Source organism: Agrilus planipennis, unplaced genomic scaffold (genome assembly GCF_000699045.2).
Source record: "Agrilus planipennis isolate EAB-ADULT unplaced genomic scaffold, Apla_2.0 scaffold49, whole genome shotgun sequence".
Classification (NCBI taxonomy): Eukaryota; Metazoa; Arthropoda; class Insecta; order Coleoptera; family Buprestidae; genus Agrilus; species Agrilus planipennis.
In genome coordinates, this window is record NW_020438913.1 from 177,055 (window position 1) to 202,177 (window position 25,123).

Here is a 25,123-nt window from a genome sequence, read left to right on the forward strand (position 1 = left end):
AGCATAAAAATAAAGTATTTTATCTAAATGGTCAATTTTTCCGTGCAGTACTGTACGGATTATACGCTCCTCACCGGTTAAGAGTTTGGCCGAGAGTTGTTTCCTTCCTTTTCTGGCCTAGTGCTGTTCTTTTCTACTTTGCGCAGGTCAAATTGGAGGTCACATCGCTACAGAAAGTAAACGAAGTATAATAGCGGTTGCTAACAGAACATCTACTTTTACTCATGATAGACATTATAGGGAATATCGTAAACATAGAAAAGAGAAGTCAGGTCTCAATTGCAGCGGACTCTAATAAAGAAAAAGGAATAACATTATATATGTTAATGTGCAGACAAGCAGAATTTGAGTATGTCTCCGGCATTGAACTTTAAAATTCTGAGGAGTTTAGGAAAGCAAAGACACTTGTTTAAAGATATAATGCCAACCAAACAGCTATAAAGCCGACCCTGACCTTTTTCATACCATTTCATAGCAACCTCTAACCGCTGCACAACTTAATGAAGCATTTTCTGATTTAAAAAGGGCTTGTTCAAAATATAGTAAATGACTACAGTCCCAAATGGAAACAAGGAAGAAGATATGTCCATTCTCACAGATAATTCATTGCGGACTTTGCCAAGTTTCGTCATCTCAACTGTAGATAATATATATATATATATGCATTATTATAAGTATGTACAAACGTACGGCGTGGAATATTAATTCCATATTGGGTTGCTTTATCTTTCATATGTGCTCAGTTTTCTGAATGGAAAAACGAAGACGCAGATGTACAAGCCAAATCCAATTTTCGTGTCATTCCCCAGTGCTCTCTCCTTTTCCATTATTTCGCTTGCATCAATGTTTAATAGAAAAAAGTTTTTCTGAACCAGAAAGATTCGCGTATTTCGCCAATAGTACATCAGCAACAAAACAACACTATGGTATATATAATAATGTTCTGCAATAATAATATTAATCTTTCGAAATCCCTCATGGGCGGAAAATTTAATTTGAATTTTTGTATAGTGTCCCTTTTCTTTTTACCCCTCATTAACTGATAAAAAGGAAACAAAATGTTTGCATGTTTCATATTGACACATATTATCGTGCTGCTTGAGGGTGGTATTGATTAGTTTTATATTTAACGACTGCTGATGGGCGGCAAGAAATACCTATTTTCACCCTTTACACACGGACACGGCACAGATGATAAAAGCCGTTGTTTGTTTTGTTACCTTAACAAATGAATCAATACAATGTACTAATTTACTTTCACTTGTTTTGATACAAACATAGGGATAGAATTGTATTGAACATTTTACAAATACACGTTAGTAGAAAATTACATGATTTATTGACTTTTACTTTCGGATAGATTTGTGGAAGAATAAGATTATATTTGTTCTGCTCAGTGGATTGATTTTCTTGTTTAGATACCCTTTTGTAGAAATTACAATAAAAATAACGATTTGAAAAAGACCGTATAGTATCATAGGTATAGTTTGGACAATCAAAATTGGCATAGCCCGTAATAAACCATCTGTGAGAATTGACGTATCTTCTTTTATGATTCCATTTCGGAATATAGTCATTTGCTGCGCTTTTTACATGTCCTTGTTAAGCTAGGAAATTCTGCATCTCTTTCTGTTACACAGTAATTAATGTGATGTTATTCCTTTTTATTTACTAATGTTAGTTCTTTCTATGTTGACGAGTTTTCTACAACCTCTGTCTAGAGTAAAAGTAGGAGTTCTGTTAGCAACCTCTCTAGTTTAATTAGTAAGTTGAAAGAAGAAATTAAAAGCGACAGTTTTATTGCGGGCTATACCAATTTTAAACGTCCCAACTATACCTATGTATTTTCATAACAATTTTCATTATTGAAGCAAAAACAAAATTTATAGCCAAACCCAATCCCTATCTGCGGGTCGTACTACATATTCATCAACGACAAACTTTCAAGTTCGCATTTCTTTTATTGCAACTAATCTTAACCACCCCACAAGGAGTAATATAAGTCTGATAAATGTATAATACAAATTCAACACTAAAAAAGGAGAATGACATAATTTTTAGCGGTTTAAAAGCTTTTTATTACCAGATGCCTTGACTGACAATTGACTAGACGACAACATGAATAATAAGATCCTCAAATAGAAACAACGGTTTTAAATATGATTAATTATTTCGAGAATAAAAGGGAAAGTGTAAATTCCCCAAATAATATCCAAGACATAATGACAAAAACACTGAGAATCAGCTTAACAACGCTGGAACATAAAATTGAGTTAAAAAACCGGCCAAGTGCTAGAGGGGCTCCGTACAATGTAAGGTTTGTAATTAGGTCTGTAAATAATTACTGTTTGTTTCAAGAAGTTGGAGATGATATGCCCCTTCCCTTTATTAGGATGCGCCGTAGCATAATTCCAAATTCAATCATATTTGTCTGCGGAGCTCACTTCTCCACCGATCATCGAGCGAGAACTAGACAAAAGTGTACAGTACCATTTACAAAATTATTTAAACTGCCTCGTTAAAATTTAAGAATATGCTTTATTTAAAAGCATATTTAGCCAAAAATAATAACAAGTGAATTAACTTAACGCTCTACACACCTATAAAACTTTTGCTTTGTTTTCTGTTGTTAATTTATATACATTTTTGTTTTAAGAAATTGCTAAACATTTGCGTCTAGTACTGTACAGTTCTAGCCGATCTCCTAAGACCGCCCATCGAGAGCTCTGCTCGTTCAAGCTTGTTCCAACTATTTCTGTCTTGCTCACGCCTAGTGTGTATTCTTTTTATCTTCCCGCAAATTTCTTCAAGGTCACAATTCAAACAAATTGAAATGGGCTGTAGTTAGTCGTAGAAACCTAGACTCGAAAATTACCCCCCAAAATCAGTCTCTATAACATATAACTGCAATATTAAAATTAATAATTATTGTTCTTCGTGATGTAACTACAAAATTTCATTTTCTGGATTTTTCCCTTTACTTGCTCTATAAGGTACCTATTGCTTTTCTCCAAATTCCAGAAAACCGAAGAATGAATATCTGAAGATCGGAAACAGCTATCACAGAAATATATATATATATATATTGTAAGAATGACTTAAAAATTACCATAAATTGTCCCATTCACCTTCCCTCTGATATAGAGCTTATTTTCATTATTCCCTCAGGACTCTCAAAGAGCTCCATTACCCATACACATCGTTTCGTATAAACTGTTTGTGTTGGATAAGTTAATGTGGATATTATACAAGTGAAACAATTTATATTTTTCTTGTTTCAAGTAGGCGCCTGTTTCTAAGCGGGTCTCCTTTAATAATAATAAGGGATGTTATGATGTTTCTGTCAGAAACGTCTTAGGTATATAATAAACGGTCGGACCTCAACCTGAGACTGCTTGAATCTGATTTCTTATTAAGGTAATTTGTCAACATTCTAAATTGACTCATTAGTCAAGTTGTTCTCCAATCTACTTCGTCGTACCGTTAACCGACAAGAACATCATAATAATATTACAAAGACGAGTTGAAATAAAGACCATTACAGTAACCTAAATAAATAAACAATCGACGAGGACATTCTGGTGTCCTAGCAGGTGGTGGACTTATTGATTAAAAGCTGACGGTCGTGTTTTTCTTTTCGAAAGAATATTTTCATACTTTATATTCTCGCCGGTCTCGGATAATATGGATTTTCCCACTACACCTTATCCTTGAATAGAAATTTCTATAGAAGTGACGTAGATGCTCGTTATTTATTTATCTCCAAAAAAATATATATATGAATTTCGATTGAATATTTAAATGCCAGAGCGTAAATCGTTTTTATTAAACAACGAATTCTATTTTTATAATAATGGACAAGAGGTTAGTCCAACTCTGACCAAACTACAATAATTCATCATTATTATAAGATGGTCAGTCCTAAGACTTGGACACGCACCTTCACTCTTTCCTATCCTCACCTAATCTTCGCATTTCCCCAAAATATCCCAAATCCTTAACCATTTGTGAACAGTAATCTTATCTAGGTCTACCTCTACCCCTCCTAACTCCCGTTTCTGCCACTAATATGTCTCTGACTAGACAATCATGTCTGGGAAGGTGTCCTACTAACCTATCTCGCCTATTTTTGATTTACTTCCATAGAGTCATCTGTTCTCCTATTCTTTCTAATACCTTTTCAATTCTAACCTTCTCTATCCACAGTATCCTCATCATCTGTAACACCACATTTTGAACGCTTCTATCCTTTCTTTCCTGCCGCGCCCACTGTCCATGTTTCGCACTCGTACAACGCCGCGCTCCAAACATACATCTTTAACGATCTTTTTCGAATTTCGATATTAACCGTTCGCGACCAAAGAAGTAACTTTTTTTATTGAAGGCGACTCGATCCTGCGCTTTCCTCTGTTTCATATCTCTACTGCTCCTTCCATCCTGAGTTATCTGGCTTCCTAGATATCTAAAATCCGTCACTTCTTCTAATTTTTCGTCCCGTATCTTTATATTCGCTCATTTCCTACTTTTGCTTCCTTTGCACACCAATATTTTTCATTTATTTTTTACTAATTTTTAATTTACTTTTATAGGTAAAGCTTCCATCTTTTTAAATCTTGGTAATTGGTTTTCGTAATTTAATTTGTTATTGACCGCTTTTTGTATTTTATGAAGCAGATGAAAGCTCGGGTTTAAGGCTTTAGCCGCTCCTGCTTTGATGAGGCCTGATATACGTAGATTTTTATGTAGGATCATTTAAGTTCATATTTGAGAAATATGGTAGGTTGTGTAAGAATTATTAAACAAATCTTACGTCATTAAAATAGTCCGGTTTTGAAAAGCTTTGTTAAAACATTATTTTGCTTATCTGTTTTTAGTATTAGTAAAGACATAAAGGAAATTATCATGAAAGGTTTTGAAATAATTTGTAATGTGCCTAAGTCTATTTTTATATTCTTTTTGAAATTCGGTTGTTCAGATAAAGATCAAAGGTTAAAAGAATAATGTATAACAAAAGGAAGGAGCTCTCCTACGTTATCCTTCCATAAAAAGATTTTGTTTCTAAGTAATTTATGAAACAAGTGGCATCAAGAACTTCGCTCTCCAAACGAAAAAATGTTTTTTCGAGTTTAACAAGTTAAAGAGCTTTTGATATTCTTAAATTTTTTTGCGCCTACATATTCTTTATTGTATGCAGTTAGAAAGAGATACACAGATTATTCAATAGGAAGGGAGTCTTAATGTGGGAAGATGTGAGAAGAACCTATAAAAAGTATACTAAAGTAGAAGGGTAGGAAGAAGGGGGTATTAGGAAGGAAATAAGGTGGAAGAAGGTATCGGAAACAGAGACGAAATATAGATTTGATAGAAAGAGGAAGAGTACTTAGGAGATAATAAAAATCAATTAACAGTACATGAGGAAGTGGTTGAAGGAAGGGGTCAGTATAGGAGAATTCATAAAGAAGAGATACAGGGAAATAGTAAGGGGAGTGAATCTAAGAAAAAGAGATAGGAGTCAAAATATGTGGTGGCACTGAAGGAAATTTTGTGGAGGGACTAGGTGCAAGGGGATTGGGTGCCAAGGTATTAGAAGGAGGGAAGACAATAAACGTTCTAGCAAAATTAAGGACAGAGAATAACTACAGGGGATGTAGATATTTGAAAAAGGAGGAAAGGACAGATGATGTAGAATATATGACAGGTAGTGTTAGGAAGATGTGAGGATAATAGAATTTGAGAAGAATCCTATGGTGGATGAGGTTGGGAGTCAGCTGAAAAGACCGAAAGAAATTTTAAAGAATAGGGGGTTGTTTTTGTCTTTAGGACAGTGAAAGAGGTGTGGCAAATGAATGTAGTGGGGGAGGGAAGTATAGATAGGATAAAATGAGGAAGTTAATAGTAAGTCATAGAAATGTAAAAAATAATTTTAGGTTTCAATAAAGCACATTAATAAGTAATAATAGAAATTTTAACCCGCTTTCTATTGTTTAAAAAAAAATAAGAATTATTATTTTCCGATTTGTTAAACCAAGCGCTCCTAGCGAACTATTTAGGTTACAATTAAATGATCATTGTGTGACCCAGTATAACGCAATGATTTTCGCCTACTCCATTGACAGTAGGTACGTATTAAATAAACAAAAGCAAGGGCAACATTGCAATGCGGACGTTTTAATTGAATTTTCTTGCTGCAGACGCAAACATTATTGAATTAAAAGGGCGTTATTTCAACATGGAATTGCACACAGCCCTTTCGCTAACACGACAAAATCGTACAGAAGCAAGGACAAGTTGGCTGACACAATACCATTTACCAATTAACAAATGATTGTCAATTTCTACCATAAATAACAAAATATTTTTTTAAGTAAGCTTGTAGTGTCGAATAAATTCCATGTGTTCATTTTTTAGATTACAATATTAAAATTGAGATTGACGAATGTTAATATTAATTATTTATTTTATATAGTAAAGTAATAGTACTTTTAATTCTCTCTGTACAATGATTAGTCATTAGTGTTCTATTTGCTTAACTAATAATCTGAAACTTGCTCTCAACTCTAATATAGTTAGAGGTCCCTATTGTTTGCAAGTACAAATGTGTTATTGAAAGTGCTGACTACTGGCTATAATTCTCAATGAGCTAATATTATCTGCAAGTGTACATAGTTATCTCATTAAGACTACAAACCATGCTCTTCGAATGTCGACAAGGAGCCGTTTCTCTACAAGTGCTTTCGTAGTCGGATTCGAAACTTTGACGTTAAAGTTTTAGCAAGTCAGATACAGTTGGAACGTTCAAAATTGGTATAGTCCGCAATAAAACTGTTGCATTTATACTTCATTTACTCTCTCTAGCGATGTGTCCCTTCCAATATCTGGGACGCGCGCTGGCAAAATCGTAGATAGGGAGAAAAAGGCTCATTATACTCTCGACTCTTGTTCATTAAACATACTTTTTCATACAGTACCTGCCAAAAGTTTTGTTCAATCATGAATAGTAGTGCGAGTCGAAAACAAGCGTTAAAGCCTTTAATATGTCTTCAAATATAAATAAACATCTCGTTGATATTTTCANGGTAGGTTAGGTTAGATTATCGGGTTTTGTTCAAGTGACCACCCTCTTTCGATCCCCCACTTCCACCCGCTTGAAAATATTTTCTTTATTGAATTTTATTTGAATTATATTGTATGAAAATTGACAAAATAATCAACTTTCAACCCCCATAACTTTTTATTGGGGTGAGACCGCCACGAACTTTTTATCGTACTGTGGTAGGGGAGATCTCGTCTTTCGATCCCACCCTTCGGGGGTGGGGGTCAATCATCTGGGCATTTACCGAGCCTTTTTCTTCCTACCTACCATTTTGCCAGCACGCATCCAAGACATTGGAATGGGCACATCACTAGAGAAAGTAAATGAAGTATATTTATCGTTTTTAAACGCTAGTTGTTTGGCTACTTTCCCTAAAGTATACTAGAAGATAATGATGGGCAAAGCAAGATTAAGACCAAAGCAGGGACAGTGTTGGTCTTGCTTTGCCCATAACTATCACTAAAACCCTGACTATATCAGCAGCACCAAGAGCAAGACTAGGAGTATTTGAGCAAGATCAAGATCAAGGTCCAATAATCAAGACCAAGATCAAAACTGAGACACTGTTAGTCATGTACTTGATCCTGCTTATTGGGCCTTGATCTTGGTCTTGCTCAAATATTTTTAGTCTTGGTATTGCTAACATAGTACCGGTCTTGGTCTCACATAATTTATTACCAATTTTTTATTATTCGAGTCTTTAATTTCAATTGAAGTATTAAGTATCGGGTTATTGACAAATAAATTAGACAAATAATGTATGAAATGTTCAATTTTTTATTTTTCAAGGACCATCGAGCTTTTTCCAAAATTTCTGATGACTGTACTTTGGAATAACGATGAGCAAAGCAACACGAAAACTATCCCAGTCTTGGTATTAATCTTGCTCAAGTACTTCTAGTCTTGCTTTTGGTCTTACTGATACAGTCTCCTTCTTGTTCTTGGCCTTGCGATTTAAATCTTGGTCTTACTCATTTAATCTAATACTTCCGTTTCTTTTTAATAATTCTTGTAAGGACAAATTTTTCTATTTACTGATATAATAATTGTCTGAAATGCTGAAATTTTCTGTCATGCATTCGAGCTTGCCATAACTTAGTAATAGTTAGAATAACTTAGAAATAGTGCCGATAGTTTTGAGACTCATGAATTTACCATTTCTCCAATGTATAAATTGACCATTTCTCCAACGTATAAATTGACTTTTACCGAACAAAATAGTACAAGGAATGAAGTAAAAAATATAGAAATGAAATCAGTTTGTCCCTATATTTGAACCATGTGCTATCCAGACATAATAACAAAAAATACTTACTTTGAGGACATTCTTATTGTTAATCTCTTCTATCAAACAGTGGTAAAATTTTTTTTATTTTTACATTTAGTGTTGAAATCTAGCAAAGCAAACAGAAAATTTGAAAAAAGTACTAAAAATGTTTTGTTCCTAGAAAAGAATATATTAAAGTAGTTTCAAATAGTTTAAGTCATAAGTATTAAACTGCAAAATCGAGACTACTAGAAGAATTAAATAGTATGGCATTAATTAAGAAATAGGAATTGAAAAGCTCACACTTCATATCGGATGCAATTCTGATAAGCAATTAACCAATTATTACTGTTTTGAATATAAAGTAGATGATAAGAGAAGATGAAGAACACGCCATCTACACTAATAAGAAACACACCGTTAATGGTCATGTTTATTCCTAATGATAAATTTTTAGATCACAAACGTGATTTTTAAACTTTTAATTTTTATACGTAAAATAGTGAAAGCTGTTTCAGTTTAGCAAGTGTAGATGTCCTTAGGAGCAGTAAAATCGCGTAAAACATAAATATAAACTTTTGTTTGCTATAGAGATGGCGACACACTGCCCTTCTTCTTTTAAAACACTTTCTTTTAAAAAAAGTTCACCCTCGTTTGATCAGTATTTTTTTATTAACAATAACGTTTATATTTTAATATCCCTTATTAGAATGTATTTATATTATTTTCATGATTAAAACACCTGTAAAAATATGTACAATTTCCTCATCAATGAAAAGAATAATCAACTAATAATCTAGTCTGAAGAAGCATCACATACTAAATACGAAACGTATGTGTTTGTCGTGATATTGAATTATTTTTGGTCCTGCATTTACCTCTAATTTCTACACGATAACTTATAAAAAGGGAAGAAATGGGAATTGGATATTAATTTTCTGTTTATTATGCCGGCATTCTTAGTAGTTTCTTAAGGAACATTAATAATTACTACATACTATAATTACCATAATTAACGTGTATTTTGTGGAGTAAGTGACGATATATTATCCCCCTTTATTAAAAAAAGAATATTGTCCAAATATAGTCCATTTCGATTTAATTTGAGAAAATAATTTTCTTTTTGTTTTGAGAATTGTTTTTGTAAGTATTTTTCATTAAATATATTGCATCTCTGTCTTTAAAACAGCTATTAGCCATATTTTTAATTCCACGTAAACGAATACATCGTCATAATTAATAGATAATAAAGTCTAAATCTGAACCCCTATTTGTATTTCATTTTCTAATTTCCTTGAAACGACTTCAAGGAGATAAATCAACGTGAAATATGAAAAATAACAATTGTGACGTTAAACAGAGATTACAGATGGGAACTTCTTTAGATAAATGAATCTGAGATCAAAGCGACATTTCTTATCAAAGAACTTTTGAAGAACAACAACCTTTAAGGGAATTGTTAAGGAGAGCGCATTTTGTGCGGCTTTTAACTAAATAAGTTTCTATTACTTTGATTTTTAAATGAGCAATTACAGTCTGCTNTGGTTCATCTCTTTTTTATTATTAAGGAACGAATAGAATCCATTATTTTTAATTAAAAGGGCTTTACCACCCTTCTTCCTTGTCGAATGTTGCATGCCAAGAATGTATTTATGTCTGTAACGTGGCATGTATGTATATTGACCGTCGAAGTACGAAATATTGTAGACTTTGTAATGTTAAAGTTGAACTACATAAGATTTGGGGCCCTCCAACCCCCAAAACTCTCCCAGCATCTCTATTTATAAACTATGAATAAGGGAACCCTTAATTTGCTCTGAATCTACTGGACCTATTGAACTTAAATTTAGCAAAGATATCAGTTTCTGTAACCCAAACACGGGCGAATAAAGTAAATAGACTAATTTTGAACATGGGGATCATTTTTGGGGGAGGCCAATAGGAAATTAAAAAAAAAAGTTTTACAAACTGTACCGTGTGACATATTAAATGAAAGAGTTTGTTGTGAGGGAAACCTTGCTTTAGTCAGAAAAAATTGTAAAGATTTTCAAGAGACTTGTTCCTAATTTTCTTTCTTTTTTTTAAATTTAAATTGTTTTAAGGCTTCTCCAAAAGGTCGCTTTTTACAATATACTTCTGAAGAATTTTAAGTACCTACGTATATAGTTAATATAATTCTGGTTGAAATCCAAAATAAAGGATTCCCTTTTCATATAAAGTATACCCTTTTATAAAAAGTTTTTGTCAAAGGATAGCCAACCTAAGAAAATCTTAAATCGTCCCGTTACATGAAAGACAGAATAATCTTCAGCTAAGTATCTATGTACTGCTTCCATAAGCAACCGAGTTAAACGTAAATACGTAGAAATAGAAACCTTAATGACATAGTAGACTAACTTTTAAAGTCCTTTGATTTATTTACAACTTTTTATAGCAAACCGCACAGAAGGCGAACTATTTTGACTACCATGAAAAACTGTTAACTGTAATGCTGAATTCATTATTTCAATATTTCTGCACTTTTTTTTATTTTATTTGTTAAATCACTATCTATCTGAAATACATAATTTCATTTATACTTTTTTAATCCAACCCTGACGAACTCTAGCCACTTATCTAATGTTCAATAGTTCTGCTGTGCGGTTGTTATAATTAAAAGATTGTAAAGATATCAACGAACTTTAAAAGTCACTCTACTATATCTTTGAGATTTCTATACATCCGCGTCTGGCAGTTTCGACAGAATACAGACCACTTCGAATTATTTTATTCGATTATGGTAACGTGCCTATCACGTTGAGGTTTGCTACGCCGGGGATTCGTTTCAGCAAGTAGGTAGATATCCACACAAGTGGACCTTGTTGGAGCATACGTAATCCTAAAATGTAGCATCGTGCTACAGATGGCGTTTACTGCGCCATTTGTAGTATTTTCTAAAACGTACTGTTAAGACAGCAGGTAAAAGTTGGTCTGTGTTCTGTCGGAGCTGCCTGCGACGCGCTGATGAGATCCAAAAAGATCGAAATCGCGATCCGCGTCTGGCAGTTTCGACAGAATACAGACCACTTCGAATTATTTTATTTTTTTCTATACATACTTTTGTAATTTGTAAGGTCTTCTTAACCACTATGAAATACTACAGTTGGCAGTAATCAGTATGTATCTATTATATTTATGTAGATGATGGTTATTGTTATTAATTTTTTTTAATTATGGCTATTGCTAATTAAAAAGGCTGGACTAGCTAGACTGCTACGTGTTGATTGTTTTACATTAAATCATCTTTAGGTTCATTCGATTTATTGTAGAAGGATTAAAGATTAAGGAAGAAGTTGTTCTCGAAAGTCCTGATGGTGTAACATCAGCATTATTTCAAGTCTTAAAATTTTTGAATATAGGTCTTGCAGTATTCAATTTGGCATTACACCAATACCATAATTACACTTGGACATCAGGATATGAGTAAGCAAAACATAATGTTAGGACTCTTGTGGGGCGCTTGAGTAAGACTAAGAGCGAGATTAACTGAGAAATATTAAAACCATTACAATTTGTCCTGAAATCTCTTTATTGAGAATAATGCACCATGAATATTTAAAATTTGTCTTCATGTGTGAACGCTGTCAAAACTTCTATCAAAGATACTTCCCTTTGTCAAATTTAAAGCATAGGTAAATTCAGTGAAAAGGTTTCAATAGGTTCCCATTTCAATTTCCCGGATAAATTCCGTATTACGTTTGCTTGTTTGCACGGTTCATGTTTCAACTTATATTATGTTTCAAAAGCCCCAGAGAACGAAACCATCTAATAGCCTTTAATTTAACCCCAAGCGTACAATCGCGCATTAAACTTGACATGAAAAGCATGTTGTTGCAGGGTAATTTTCGCGTTGCCCCGACGTCGTTACCTATTAATCAGGATAATTCCTAGTTGCACTACAAAAGACCTGTTTATATTTTACACGTTTTTTTATCATGCGTTTACTAATTAAGTTTATTTAAGTGTGCTATTAATTGCTAGGTATTAAGAAAACTGTAAGTACTACGCACCAAAGGAAAAAAGTATAGCTTTCCCAACCTGGTATAAATTGCCACCCCGGGAAAGGGTTCCGTACTTTGTTCCCGTATTATCTCGTATACGATTTTTCTGTTTCTATAAAGAGCAAGGCAGTTATAGAGCTGGGGATGCAACGTAGAGAAGTAAATATTAGGAAGGGAGTCAGGCAGGGATGCACGCTGTCATCGCTACTTTTTAATCTATACATCGAAGAGGCCATCAACATCATTAAAGACAGTACAACTGTAGGGATAGATGTGCAAGGGCAAAAGATTAGTATGCTTAGATTTGCTACTTGCTATAATGGGAAAAACTTTTCAATATAAGCATTTATAATTTTTAGGGTTTCGTAGGTCCAAATGAATAAGGGAACCCTTAATTTGCTCTGAATCTACTGGACCTATTGAACTTAAATTTAGCAAAGATATCAGTTTCTGTAACCCAAACACGGGCGAATAAAGTAAATAGACTAATTTTGAACATGGGGATCATTTTTGGGGGGTCAAAGAAAATAAAAAAAAATTGTTTTACAAACTGTACCGTGTGACATATTAAATGAAAGAGTTTGTTGTATGGGTATCAAATATATTTTTTTTATGATTTTATAATATATGGTTTTCAAGTTGTTTAAGGAAATAGATGAAAATTGACCATTCCTCCCACCCTTACTTATCTCCGAAACTACTGAACCTAAAATTTGAAAAAAAAAATACAGAGAATGTTTTTTTACCTATAGATTATGGGAAAATTAATAAGAAGCCTACGGTCTGAACATAACTTGGTAAATCTGGGAGAACTACAACTATAATGTTAAGTTTGGTATTGGGTTAGGGTTCCGCACGTTCCAATGAAAAACGGAACCCTTACAGGATCACTCGTGTATCTGTCTTTCCGTTTTTTTTTGTAATGTAGGTTTGGGTATTGTTACAGTTACAGTGGCTATTGCGTAAAACGAAGACTACCTTTTTAACTCAAGAACAGTTTAAATCCTTTTGAGGAGGTCTTGATTATTGTCATGAATAATTTGGGATAGAGAAAGAACAGGGTTAAAACCGGGCTCGTGCTCAGGGTTGGCGTCTACATAAAGATGCGATTGAATAGCTCTATATAAATTTTGCAGACTGCTACTGATAAAATGAGCACTTCTTGTAGGATGATGCAAATTTCTATAATCTGCCTTTATTTTGTTGCTTGCTGCATAATTTTTTGATACAAGAAGGTCTAGTACGAAAACAATGTAAATTTTTCAACCCGCGTCTTGAAAGCCTTATTTGAAATTTAAATTTCCTTCTTCAAACATGACGCTGCCAGGAGTTAAGCCACTTTATTCTTAATACAGACATCAATAGTGAGATTTTATCGATTATTATGCATAGTATGCCCTCTTGCCTAGATTAAGTTTATTTAAATATGTAATCGAAGTTTTTCTTTAAAAAATGAGTGAATATGTGATCGTATTATTATCGGGAAGGTAAAGGTCTGATCTACACATAAATTTTAATGATTATGCCTTTGATTAAGTTAAAGGTTATATAAAGATTTCTTTATTACCTATATAAGTCACTTGATTAGTTGGCTTATATATCACCACCCTAGTTTAATGTTCTAAACAAATCTGCAGAGCGCTTATTAATTATACAGTAAAACTTGAAGGAAATGTTAAAAATATTTTTTGAAAAGTTCGTTTCATGCGAGTTGCTATGTAACGAAATCATGCAACGGATGTCAAATTGTCATGTCGGATGTAAAATTTAAATTCATAGTGTACAAATAATGCCATTAAACCAATTCCTTAACCCCTATCTCGGTGTGTTTGTGTGTTTGAAGAAGTTTCACTTCAGTAGCGTGTTGCATAATTACACGTTGTAGTTTTTTTGAAAGTGTGCAGGGTGATAAAAGATTTTCGACAAGAAAGTTATTATTTAAACTTTCTAGAGTACACATCTACGCTATACTATTAAAAGTATTAATTACTAATATATAGTAAAATAGTATCGATATTTCTTCGTCTTCAGTTACACTAATGACTTCAGGTAGTAATTGGAGTTGTCTAATTAACAATTATACTATTAATTAGTTATCAATTCACTACTATATGAACACTTTGGTCACTTCTTCGCATTGTATCAACAACTCGAACTCGTACTACTAAATCGATCTCGCGACAACTATTTATAGAGGCTGGTGATGTTCTAGAATGATCCAGTGTATTCCTTCTTGAAATACGATCTTCTTCGCCACTATGTATGCTAGGTTGCTTACATACATGTGACATTATTATTACTGGTACCTGCTTTTACCTTTTTGTAGAATTACTCGACACTGCCGGATATTCAGCGCTATTATCCGGTGCCCAGCCGGATTAAAAAAAAGTGCCGGATCCGTCGGGTAACGGATCAAAGCCGGATATACGGCCCGTCTCTACTTTATACGTAGAATTTCGTTTACTGAAGTCTATTAGAAGTTGAAAAAAATAAACGTCTCATTATTCAAGGCAGCAATCAGTAATAAAACTGTTAATTAACTTACCCCCGAACCTCTCTTCTCATTATTTTCAAAAGCCTGAAAAGTTACACCATTTCCCGTGGCTTCAACGTTGATTCATTATAGCTTTTATTGCGGCTTTTATAAAAATTAACAAGGCCACCAGCTAAATCGAATGAAGAGAAGGGAAAAAAAAGTTATTCACGTTTCGACATTATTTAACTGGGTCAACGATTTTGCGATGAAAGGGTAAAAATATCAGAATGAAATCAGGACGTTTTTTATTTAGGTATCATTTTAACATTTTCGCAATTTATCTCCATGTTCGAGTCGGAGCGGTGGTGAATCCACTATCCTTGGTTTAAAAAAGTCGGTAGGCACCGGGCCCGATAAGAAATTGATTAATGTCTTTCGAGGTGCAGAGCAATTGGCACCCCATCAATCTCATCCCTCGTGGCTTTTTATTATTAAGGAACGAATAGAATCCATTATTTTTAATTAAAAGGGCTTTACCACCCTTCTTCCTTGTCGAATGTTGCATGCCAAGAATGTATTTATGTCTGTAACGTGGCATGTATATATATTGACCGTCGAAGTACGAAATATTGTAGACTTTGTAATGTTAAAGTTGAACTACATAAGATTTGGGGCCCTCCAACCCCCAAAACTCTCCCAGCATCTCTATTTATAAACTTTATTAATAAGACAATGGAATCAAATAATACAACTATTATTCTATTATAAACCATAAACACATTCAAAATATTCTCCCTAAAGGGTGCAAACCTTTCCTTTGTCGACTAAATTAATTCAAACACGATCTCCATTAAGTCTAGAATTTCCGTAAGAAAAAAAATTACTAATTGAATTTGTCCATCGAGATGCGTCATCTAATATTATTGGAGAAATTATTAGAAAGGATATCTTTGAATAGGATTTCAATGGGTCGCTTTTGAAGTATAATATATATACAAAAGATATATTCGACAAACTACATTCCAGTATATGTGGTAACCAAATAACAAATATTTGACTAATTTTAAAATGTTACGTATTTTCTCTTCTTTTATGTCCTGTTTGATAACATTTTTATAATGATTATATTGGATGTTATACCTTCAGATAAAGCTGTATCATATTTTTCTTTTAATCTATAAGCTCATGAGATTAATTTCTGGTCAGTTTTTTTCAAAATAGAATCGGGAGTTACAAAATTGAAATATGAATTAACGGTATTTGTACTAGCAATTCTTTCTTGCTATTAATTGATGATTAGCTATGTGTAGTGATCTGTAGAAATTATTAATTTTGGTTATTAATCGCTGCAAAAATTTTAATGAAATATAAACTCTTCAGTGGGCACCCCTAACAAACGTGCACACCCCCGCTTCACCTTCAATTCGTTTTTCACCTGTAGGCACATTTCATATCGTTAGAAGGGGCTGTTTATATACAACATGGTCCGAAATATATGTATACATTAAAAACTATTCTTCTATTTTTTTTCTGATTTTATTTTAGGCATAATATCTTAGATTGGTAATTAGAAATTTAATAAATCAAAAATTATTGTAATTCCAATAATAACCACCTAACTAAAGAAAATAACAAAACTTGAATAATAATTAATTGTTATTAAATTTATTATCATGATCAAAATTACAACTCTGTTCGGACATTGCTTCAGAAGAGTATTTTTGCTCTACCTAAAAAGCTGTTGTTTTCTATTAATGTTTGTAATAATTTGATAACAAATTTTATCGTTATTAATTTTTTGTGATGAAAACTGTATCTTTCATATGTACAAATTTTAGTCTTCAAAGTTTCTGTACGTTATGCATATGGATACGTAACTGTATGTAAAAATTTTATTACTTTATCATTGTTGGTAACATGATAACGCTTTTAATATTGGAAAATTATTTTAATGGAAATTATATCGTTTATTTTAACCATGCATCATATTATGTATAAAACAGACCATTTTAAAGCATTCTAAACGTCCTCTAGTCACCTTCAGTCTTTATCGCATTCATTCGTGTATAAAAACAGATACAGGTGGGTTTTTTGTTGGGCTAAGGCACCAGCAAAAAATGTCTTATCGAGAAAAGCTCGTTCGTTCAAGTCAACATGTTTACTCCTATTCTCAGTATTAGTTATAGTTTCGACTTCTTAACGTGTTGGTTAAATTTTATTAAACGTTAAAATACTCTTGTTAGAACGATTAAAACGGTTAGTTAAATGTATGCGAAATAAGTTAATTAATGAGATATTTCGGGGACTAAAGTGAATTGTGTGAAATGTTAAGTGTGTGTGAAATAGGATTGTACAAAGCAACGATTTGTGACGATTGATGGTGAGTCATTGAAACCATTTTTTAGGTATAACTTTTATAACGAATTGAACATGTAGAAATGTCTCTTCTAATAGATATTCCAACACATGCATACGAAGGGGTTATTTTAAACGTATTACAATAACGTTACCAGAGATGTGATTTATTTGAAAAACTTGCATTTAAAATGCAAATACACAATAAAAAATACCTATTTTTATTTTTCATTTAAATACTCTTTTGAGAAAAGCATTTTGTATTTTCAATGTCATGGTCCATGGAATTTTGAAGTTCCAAATTGATATGAGCACTTGTCAAATCACTACTTATCGTACCTTTAGCAGGGAACTACGAAATTCTATAAATTACGACAAAACAGCCCGCAAAACAATATCGAATTGATATGCATCAGCTGTGTAATACTGAAAACTACAAGATATTGTGGTGTGCTAATAAATGCGTATAATCCAAAATTCTTAGAAAACGATTCGAAAAACTTCACTTGTTAGATGAACCTAAAGCTAAAGAAACTGTGGATTCCATTTCTTTCTCTTATTACAATGTGTGAAAGATCGGAAACAAAATGCGGTTGTAAATATTTTGATATAAAATGATTGATTTGGTTTTACATCAAGAAAATTATTTGCAACCCTATTTTGGCTCTGATCTTTCAAGGTAAACAAACTATTTTGGCATCAGTGTCTTTTTTCCAATTAAAACGGATGAGAAAGGTAAATAAGGAAGTATACGGAAGAATTATTTGTTGTTATATACTTAAGTAAATGCAGAAAATTAAGTAGGATCTACAAAAAAGTATTTTGAAAATACGTATTTTGCATTTAGCATTTAAAAGTAAATTTATTTGAAATAACAAATCAAAAAAGTATTTTCATTTTATATTTAAATACTTTTAAAAAACAATTTTGCACATCTGTAAATGTTACGAACTGATGGATTATCGTATTTAAATTAGTTAATTTTACATCTAGTTTTATTTATTACGCGAAGTCCAACCGGACTTATAAACCGCAGAGACTTGTATCATTTCCGCATTTTCTTATCGTGATAACAGATTTTAAAAAAATGCCTTCCGTTAATCATTTTCAAGGCCATTATTTACAAACATTACGACAACAATAAAATTAGACGAGAACTTTTTCTTTACTTCTTTTGTCGCAGTAGAATCTGATGTTTACCGTATCCGTGGTGACGTGATGATGCTGTTGGATGTATTGCTTCGAAATTGGAAGTGGTCCAAGGCAAAGCTCGTTGAGCTGCATGCAATAAAACTACACGTACTGTGTCTCTGCTTTGCTGTTTTTTAGATAGAAGTCCGAGTTAGTCGAAACCTTGTTAAAAATCCCTTCTTCAATTTAAGTTTGCTGTATGAAGCTATAAAAGGAATCTTGCTTATATGTACAGTGAGGACGAGTGGGTTGGAAGAAATTCATTTAAAATTCAGGGGTTTGTTGTTGTTGTTTTTTGGAAGAACGCTCGGGCAGGTCGATCATTATTTTTGGCTGCGGGTTTTTTCATGGTAAATTCATGTATGGATACAGAGTGGGCCAAAAATAAGCGGCTACCACCGACATTATTTTCTCAAATGGAAGCATCTATTTTCGAATATTTTCCAGTTTATTGAAGTTGATTTTAGATTTTAAATGACCCCATAGATAAAAATCCAATGGGCTCAGGTTTGCAGACCTTGCTGACTATTCAATAACGCCTATCCTTCCCATCCATCTATTTAGAGAGATATTGTAAGAAATTCCGTACAATTCGCGAATAGGGGTGATCAATCCTGTTTAGGATAAACCGAATCTGCTGATATATTTGGGTTGTAAGCATTTGGGAAAAACCGCAGTTAATCTGGGTATTATGTATTTTTGTGGTCTAAATACATGAAACATACTTCAAATTATTTCTATTTGAAAAAATGAAGACGGTGGTAATCGCTAATTTTTGAGCCACCCGCAGCCAAAAACAAAGACAGACGAGTTTGAAATTTTTTCAAAAAAAACAAAAAAAAACAAACCCCTTACGTTTAAATAAATTTGTTCCAACCCACCCTGTAGAGCGTAAGATATTCGCGAGATAGATAATCTTGAAGATTTCGTAACTTCTTTTTTAAAATTGTACTTATTCTCAGAAATGTAAAAAATATGGACAGAACTATATCATCACCATAAGGTCTTCAGTTCTAAGACTGGTTGGATATTGACTTTAATAGAGTCCTATGTTTTCCTATTATCCATGGCATCCTCATTCGCCTGTAACACCACATTTCGAACGCTTTTAACCTTTTCTTTTCCGTCGCGCCCACCGTCCATGTTTCGCATCCGTACAGCGCCGTGCTTCAAACATACCTTTAACAATCTTTTTCGAATTTCTAAATTAACCTTTCACAATCCTAAAAGTGACTTTCTTTTATCCCTACTATTCCTTCCGTCCTGACTTATCTTAATCTTTTCTTCCTAGATACCTAAAATCAGCCACTTCTTCACATTTTTCGTCTCCTATCTTTATATTCGTTCTAGAACTATACAGAAGAAAGAGCAATTTACTAGAATTTTCTTTATATCTGTTATACGTATTCTTTAATTAAAAATTTTATGAAAGTACTCACCCAGTAGCAGGTTGTACTTTTTAATGTATATTCATATTTTCCTCATTAGTAATAAAACTGATAAAAGTGCTTTCATAATGTGTACCCTATAATATAATACTTGTGTATACAGTACGTAATTGATTTCTCGAAAACGACCTTAAATATCTTGATGAAATTTAGTAAGCAAGGGTGTTTTCGGCCGAACATTCGATTTAATTAGATCCTATTTTCGGAAAAGATTGAGAAAGCCTGTTTTCGTGCAGGGATAGTATAATTTAATATAAGAGAAAATTAATTTAATTTTTGGTGCAAATTGTTAAAACTAATCCTAAATGTATTAATGTGTGTGAGTGTCGAATGTAATTAATATCGTCTTTAAATGCTCAATTTATTTTTGACGGATTAGTGTAAGATTATGTTATTCATTATCATTGTAATTTACAACGTTAGACGAGCCTTCCCAGTGACTTATTCCTAAAATAAATACATTCCCTTGGATCTCTTCCAGGAAACAAAGATAGTTTACAAATAGTAAAAAGAGTAGTACCACTCGCCATGTCTGGTTATGCACCCTATGACATTTTATTTTTAGTTTCTTTGAGTTTGCAAAGATGCATGTGAATACACATGTATGTACATACATATGTGATGTACTTCCAATACATCCACATTTAAGTACTACGTATTTGTACGCACGAACATGTATGCATTTAGATATTAGATACTCATACAGACATATTACACTATGGAATTTTAGTTACACTTCTAGTTAGTTGGCATGCATTCGTTACTTCATCTTTATCCCTTTGATGAAATAGAGTAATTTAACAGTGCCTAATATAATATATATATGGATGACGAATCTGTACGTTGCTAAAAACAAAGAAGGAAAATCAACACCAAATTTTGATTAAAAATTTTTGGTTACCATTTAAATTACTCGAAGAGCTTTTAGACGTAAGAGTAGAGGAAGAGAACATAATAATGTATAATTATAGACGAGGGCAGTAAATCTTTTTGGGGGATGATGGCGGCTGCCCATTCGCTGGTGTCTATATTTTATTGACTGCACCTCTATCTACCTCTATCGCATGCGTAGTACTGGTAGCCAATAGAATTTAGGCACCTGCTACTTCAACGTTTTTCTTTAATAACCAACTCCCCGCTACTTTATATTCGGTCCCTATATTCTTGTATCTTTGGTTCCTGCTCGTTTACACATTTGTATGCTTATAATACTTGTATCACTCTGACCAATATACAGCGCTTAACAATTTTATGATGTTTATAAAAATATTTTGTTCTCTGATAATTTTTAGAAAGCTGTTTTATTTCGAAGATAGAGGCCGATAATTATTATGGTAGTCTACAACAATTGTTGCAAATGGTTACCACTAATAAGCGTTCAAACCTACCTTGTTCTAAAAAGCTTTGATTATCTCACTGGTACAACTCTAACTCAAGCGGTCAACAAAAACTGATATTAAAAACTATCTTCAAGTATCTCATATAGATTTTCTTCCGTCTTATATTATGTTTTTTGTAAAAATCTCCTTATTGCGCTTATGAGAAACTCAGTATCTACACGGAGAAAATTAAAAAGGAAAATTTACCTAAACATTAAAGCGATATTTACAACTTATCCCACTAGCCCATTGCTTCGTAAGCGAAAATAATAAAAATTACAATTTGGACCCGAATTTGTAAAAATAGAATTCCAGCAGAAATAAATTTTCTAGGTATTTTGGTTGATATTACATATTCAATTGTAATACTTAAGAAACTTGAAATAATTTTTTAAAAAACAAGTCAAAATTGTAATTATTTCAAGTTACCTAATAAATTCTACTATTTCCACGGCAGATTCAGTCATTTACAATCGAAAATTGCAATTTTTGCGTTTTCATAAAAATTTAGTTTTCTCTGTGTATAGTACGGTTTTGCCGAAAAATATTTATCGTTTTGTATCTTTGAATTAAAGCAGCTTTCCAGAAAACATCAAAGGACAAAATATTCTTAAAATAACATACTAAGTAGGTAACACCTTGTAGTATTGCCGTATGTTTAATCATCATCATCATCATAAGGTCGTCAGGCTAAGACTGATTGGACACGTACCTCCACTCTTTCTTATCCTGAGCTAAACTTCGCATTTCCCTAAAACTGGAACAGCCCACATCCTTAACTATTTGCGAACAGTAAACTAATCTAGGTCTATCTCTACCCCTCTTAACTCCTGTTTCTGCCTCTACCAAGGTGTCCTACCAACCTATCTCGCCTATTTTTTATTGACTTCCATAGAGTCCTCTGTTCTCCTATTCTATCCAATATCTCTTCATTTCTAACCTTTTCTACCCACGTTATCCTCATCATCCGCCTATAACACCACATTTCGAACGCTTCTAACCTTTTCTTTTCCGCCGCGCCCACTGTCCATGTTTCGCACCCGTACAGCGCCGCACTCCAAACATACACCTTTAACAAACTTTTTTGAATTTCTAAATTAACCGTTCGCGAGCATAGAAGCAAAAAACCTTGTATTTGCATTCATTGTCAATAAGTACTGTACAATCTCAATCAGTATTAAAATTACCTCAGTTTCCTTCTACTTCATCAAAATTCGTTTTTATATGCTATTGTTACCTTCTTCTATAAGAAGTAAAATTAACAAACCATCTTGAATATTGTAATGTAAGAACCGAAACCTTTAAGGAATAATACACATTTAATAGTCTCATTAATGTCAAAAATTACTTTGATGTACTTTAGATGTCCACGGCGGAGAATGGAATGGCAATTTCATTATTTTATCGTTTCTAATGTTTGAACGTAGCATTCCTCAGTTTACAGAAGTTGTTTGCGGCTAAAATGGGCTAGGTATTTGGGTATGTAAAGATACCGTTTATATTCAGTCAGGAATGTCTTAATTTAAGACAGACAGTGTCTCTGAAACTAACAAGTCTAAGTACATATTCTTTCGAAAATTATGACTCTGGAGAGCGGCAATAGAAAAATTCTTTTAATTTGATTTTGATAGCCATACAGCTTATGGATAATCGTCCCAATTCTTTGTCATTTTCATTAATTTTTATTTGTTTGGGTTGGTTTTAGAAAGAAATGGAAATGTTTCCCATAATTTTAGTATGGGTCAAAAGTTTCCAAATTTTCTTTGTCGTAACTCATTTCGAAAGGACTTTGAAATCCTATTTTAATTTTTTGATAGTAACCAGAACAAGCTTTCCTTATAATAGTAACTCTCAATCTGTAGCCTTTTAAACGAAGGAATCATGAGCACAACGACAGAATTATGTTTCCATGGAGCACAATAGAGAAATTTCAGTGAAACTTACTCTTAAACAGTTTATATATAAGTATACTTCGCACTTCAAACTTCAACTTTGACACTTCAAAACAATTGCAAACATAAAATTGTTACAATCAGAACAATTTGAACGTATTCGGTTATCTCTCCCGAAGGTCGAACTAGCCTAAATTCCATTAATTTTGATAATAATAATACAGACCACATCGAATTATTTTATTCGATTATGGTAACGTGCCTATCACTATTAGGTTAGCTACGCCGGGATTCGTTTACAGCAAGTAGATATCCACACAAGTGGACCTTGTTGGAGCATACGTAATCCTAAAATGTAGCATCGTGCTACAGATGGCGTTTACCGCGCCATTTGTCGTATTTTCTAAAACGCGCTGTTAAGACTAGCAGTTTCGACAGAATACAGACCACTTCGAATTATTTTAATTTTGATAATATTACGTTTATGAGACATATTCTTCAATTCCAGTGAGATGGATGGAATTTTAATCCTAAAGTTCGTTTTCGGTGTAACAACTTAATTGAATTGTTCAGTATACAATGTAACAATTCTGAAGTGGCACGAACGATTGCGAAAGAGGGAATTGTGTTTAAATAGAAATTCGAGATTTTAGTGGACGCGATGGTTCAATTATTCCCACAGCTGGTTACACGGAGTGGCTATACGCAAATAAACACAGTTAATGCTTATTTGCAGAGCATGATTGCTTCCACATTGTAAGTGATGCGATGTGCCGTTTTTAGGTAAACGTAAAATTTAATTTGTTTTTAGTTATCGCTCGATCGAATGGATATAATCCGGGCTTATCCTTCCTCTCGATCGATAAAATAATCATTAAAAGAATAAACGGTAGGATCACTATGAAATTTTGATAAAATAAATAATGTGTTTTCGGTTATCTGTTTTCATCGATCTTAAAAATTTTATAAAAACACTGCCGAAATTCATTTATGCTGAAATGACAATAAATCTTACACCAAGAGCTCCAGTTTTGAATTAAAAGTATGTAATACTAGGTTTTATCCGCGGCTTCGCTCGCGTTGATGTCCTAAATGCGGGTCAAAGATGGGCATTTTAATACTAACTTTTCTATCCCTCGGGAACTATTTTTTTTCTGGATACGCTATTTCCTTTTCTATACCTCTGACAATGTCTGTTCAAAATTTTATGATAGGTTTTACAAGCGACTTCGTTGGCGTTTATGTCCTAAATACCCAGTATTTTTATTCTGGATAAAAAGTACCCTATGTCCTTCTACGTACCCCTGACAATGTGTTTACAAATTTTGGTGATAATCGGTTGAGTAGTTAAGGCGTGAAATGGTAATAAACAAATCTACGTTTGTATTAATTAAGATTAATTAATAACGGCATATAATGTTTTTATTTAGTCCACCCATGGTGAATAACTGTACTAATCAAATTAAAGTATTCATTAAATAATAAAAAAAATAATAAGTAAACTATCTTATTAAGGTTATAGGTTATAATTCACTAACATTATTAAGTTGCGGATTAGTTTATTCTATAAATTATTTAGTTCCCAATTTTACCATTCATAAGTCGACCGGACTAGTTTGGGAGGTACAATCGGAGACAAGAGTACATAAAATTAGAAATTCGTGATTAATTAGGTTTTGTAGCATATCATGAGGTAAATAAATACTATCTATACTAAAAGAAAAGTATACGGTTTGAGAGAATGTTTGGAATTTGACCAAAAACTTTGAATAAAATAAGAAATAACGAATAATACGGAAAATTTTTAACTGACTTTTGGCAGTGAATATGCCTTGATTTCAACTTCGAAACAAAAAAATATTTAGTTTCAATCTCTATTAATAATGAGCGTAAAACTTTTTAATATGTTTAAATAATAATTAAAACTTTAAAATTGCATTTATTTCAGACAATTATAAATATTATCATTATATTATCAAGTA

At 32.8% G+C, this 25,123-nt stretch overlaps 1 protein-coding gene and 1 long non-coding RNA gene across 3 annotated transcripts in view; one reads left to right on the forward strand and one right to left on the reverse strand.

Annotated features, from left to right (window-relative positions):
* The window catches only part of LOC108733397 (microtubule-associated protein futsch), a 171,475-nt gene that overhangs the window by 45,977 nt on the left and 100,375 nt on the right, over positions 1-25,123 (reverse strand). The window lies entirely within an intron of this gene.
* Positions 16,973-25,123, forward strand: part of LOC108733407 — a 109,875-nt gene continuing 101,724 nt past the window's right edge. The window contains exon 1 of the long non-coding RNA XR_001937220.1: positions 16,973-17,256. This is a non-coding gene — a long non-coding RNA (uncharacterized LOC108733407). The remainder of the gene's footprint in view (positions 17,257-25,123) is intronic.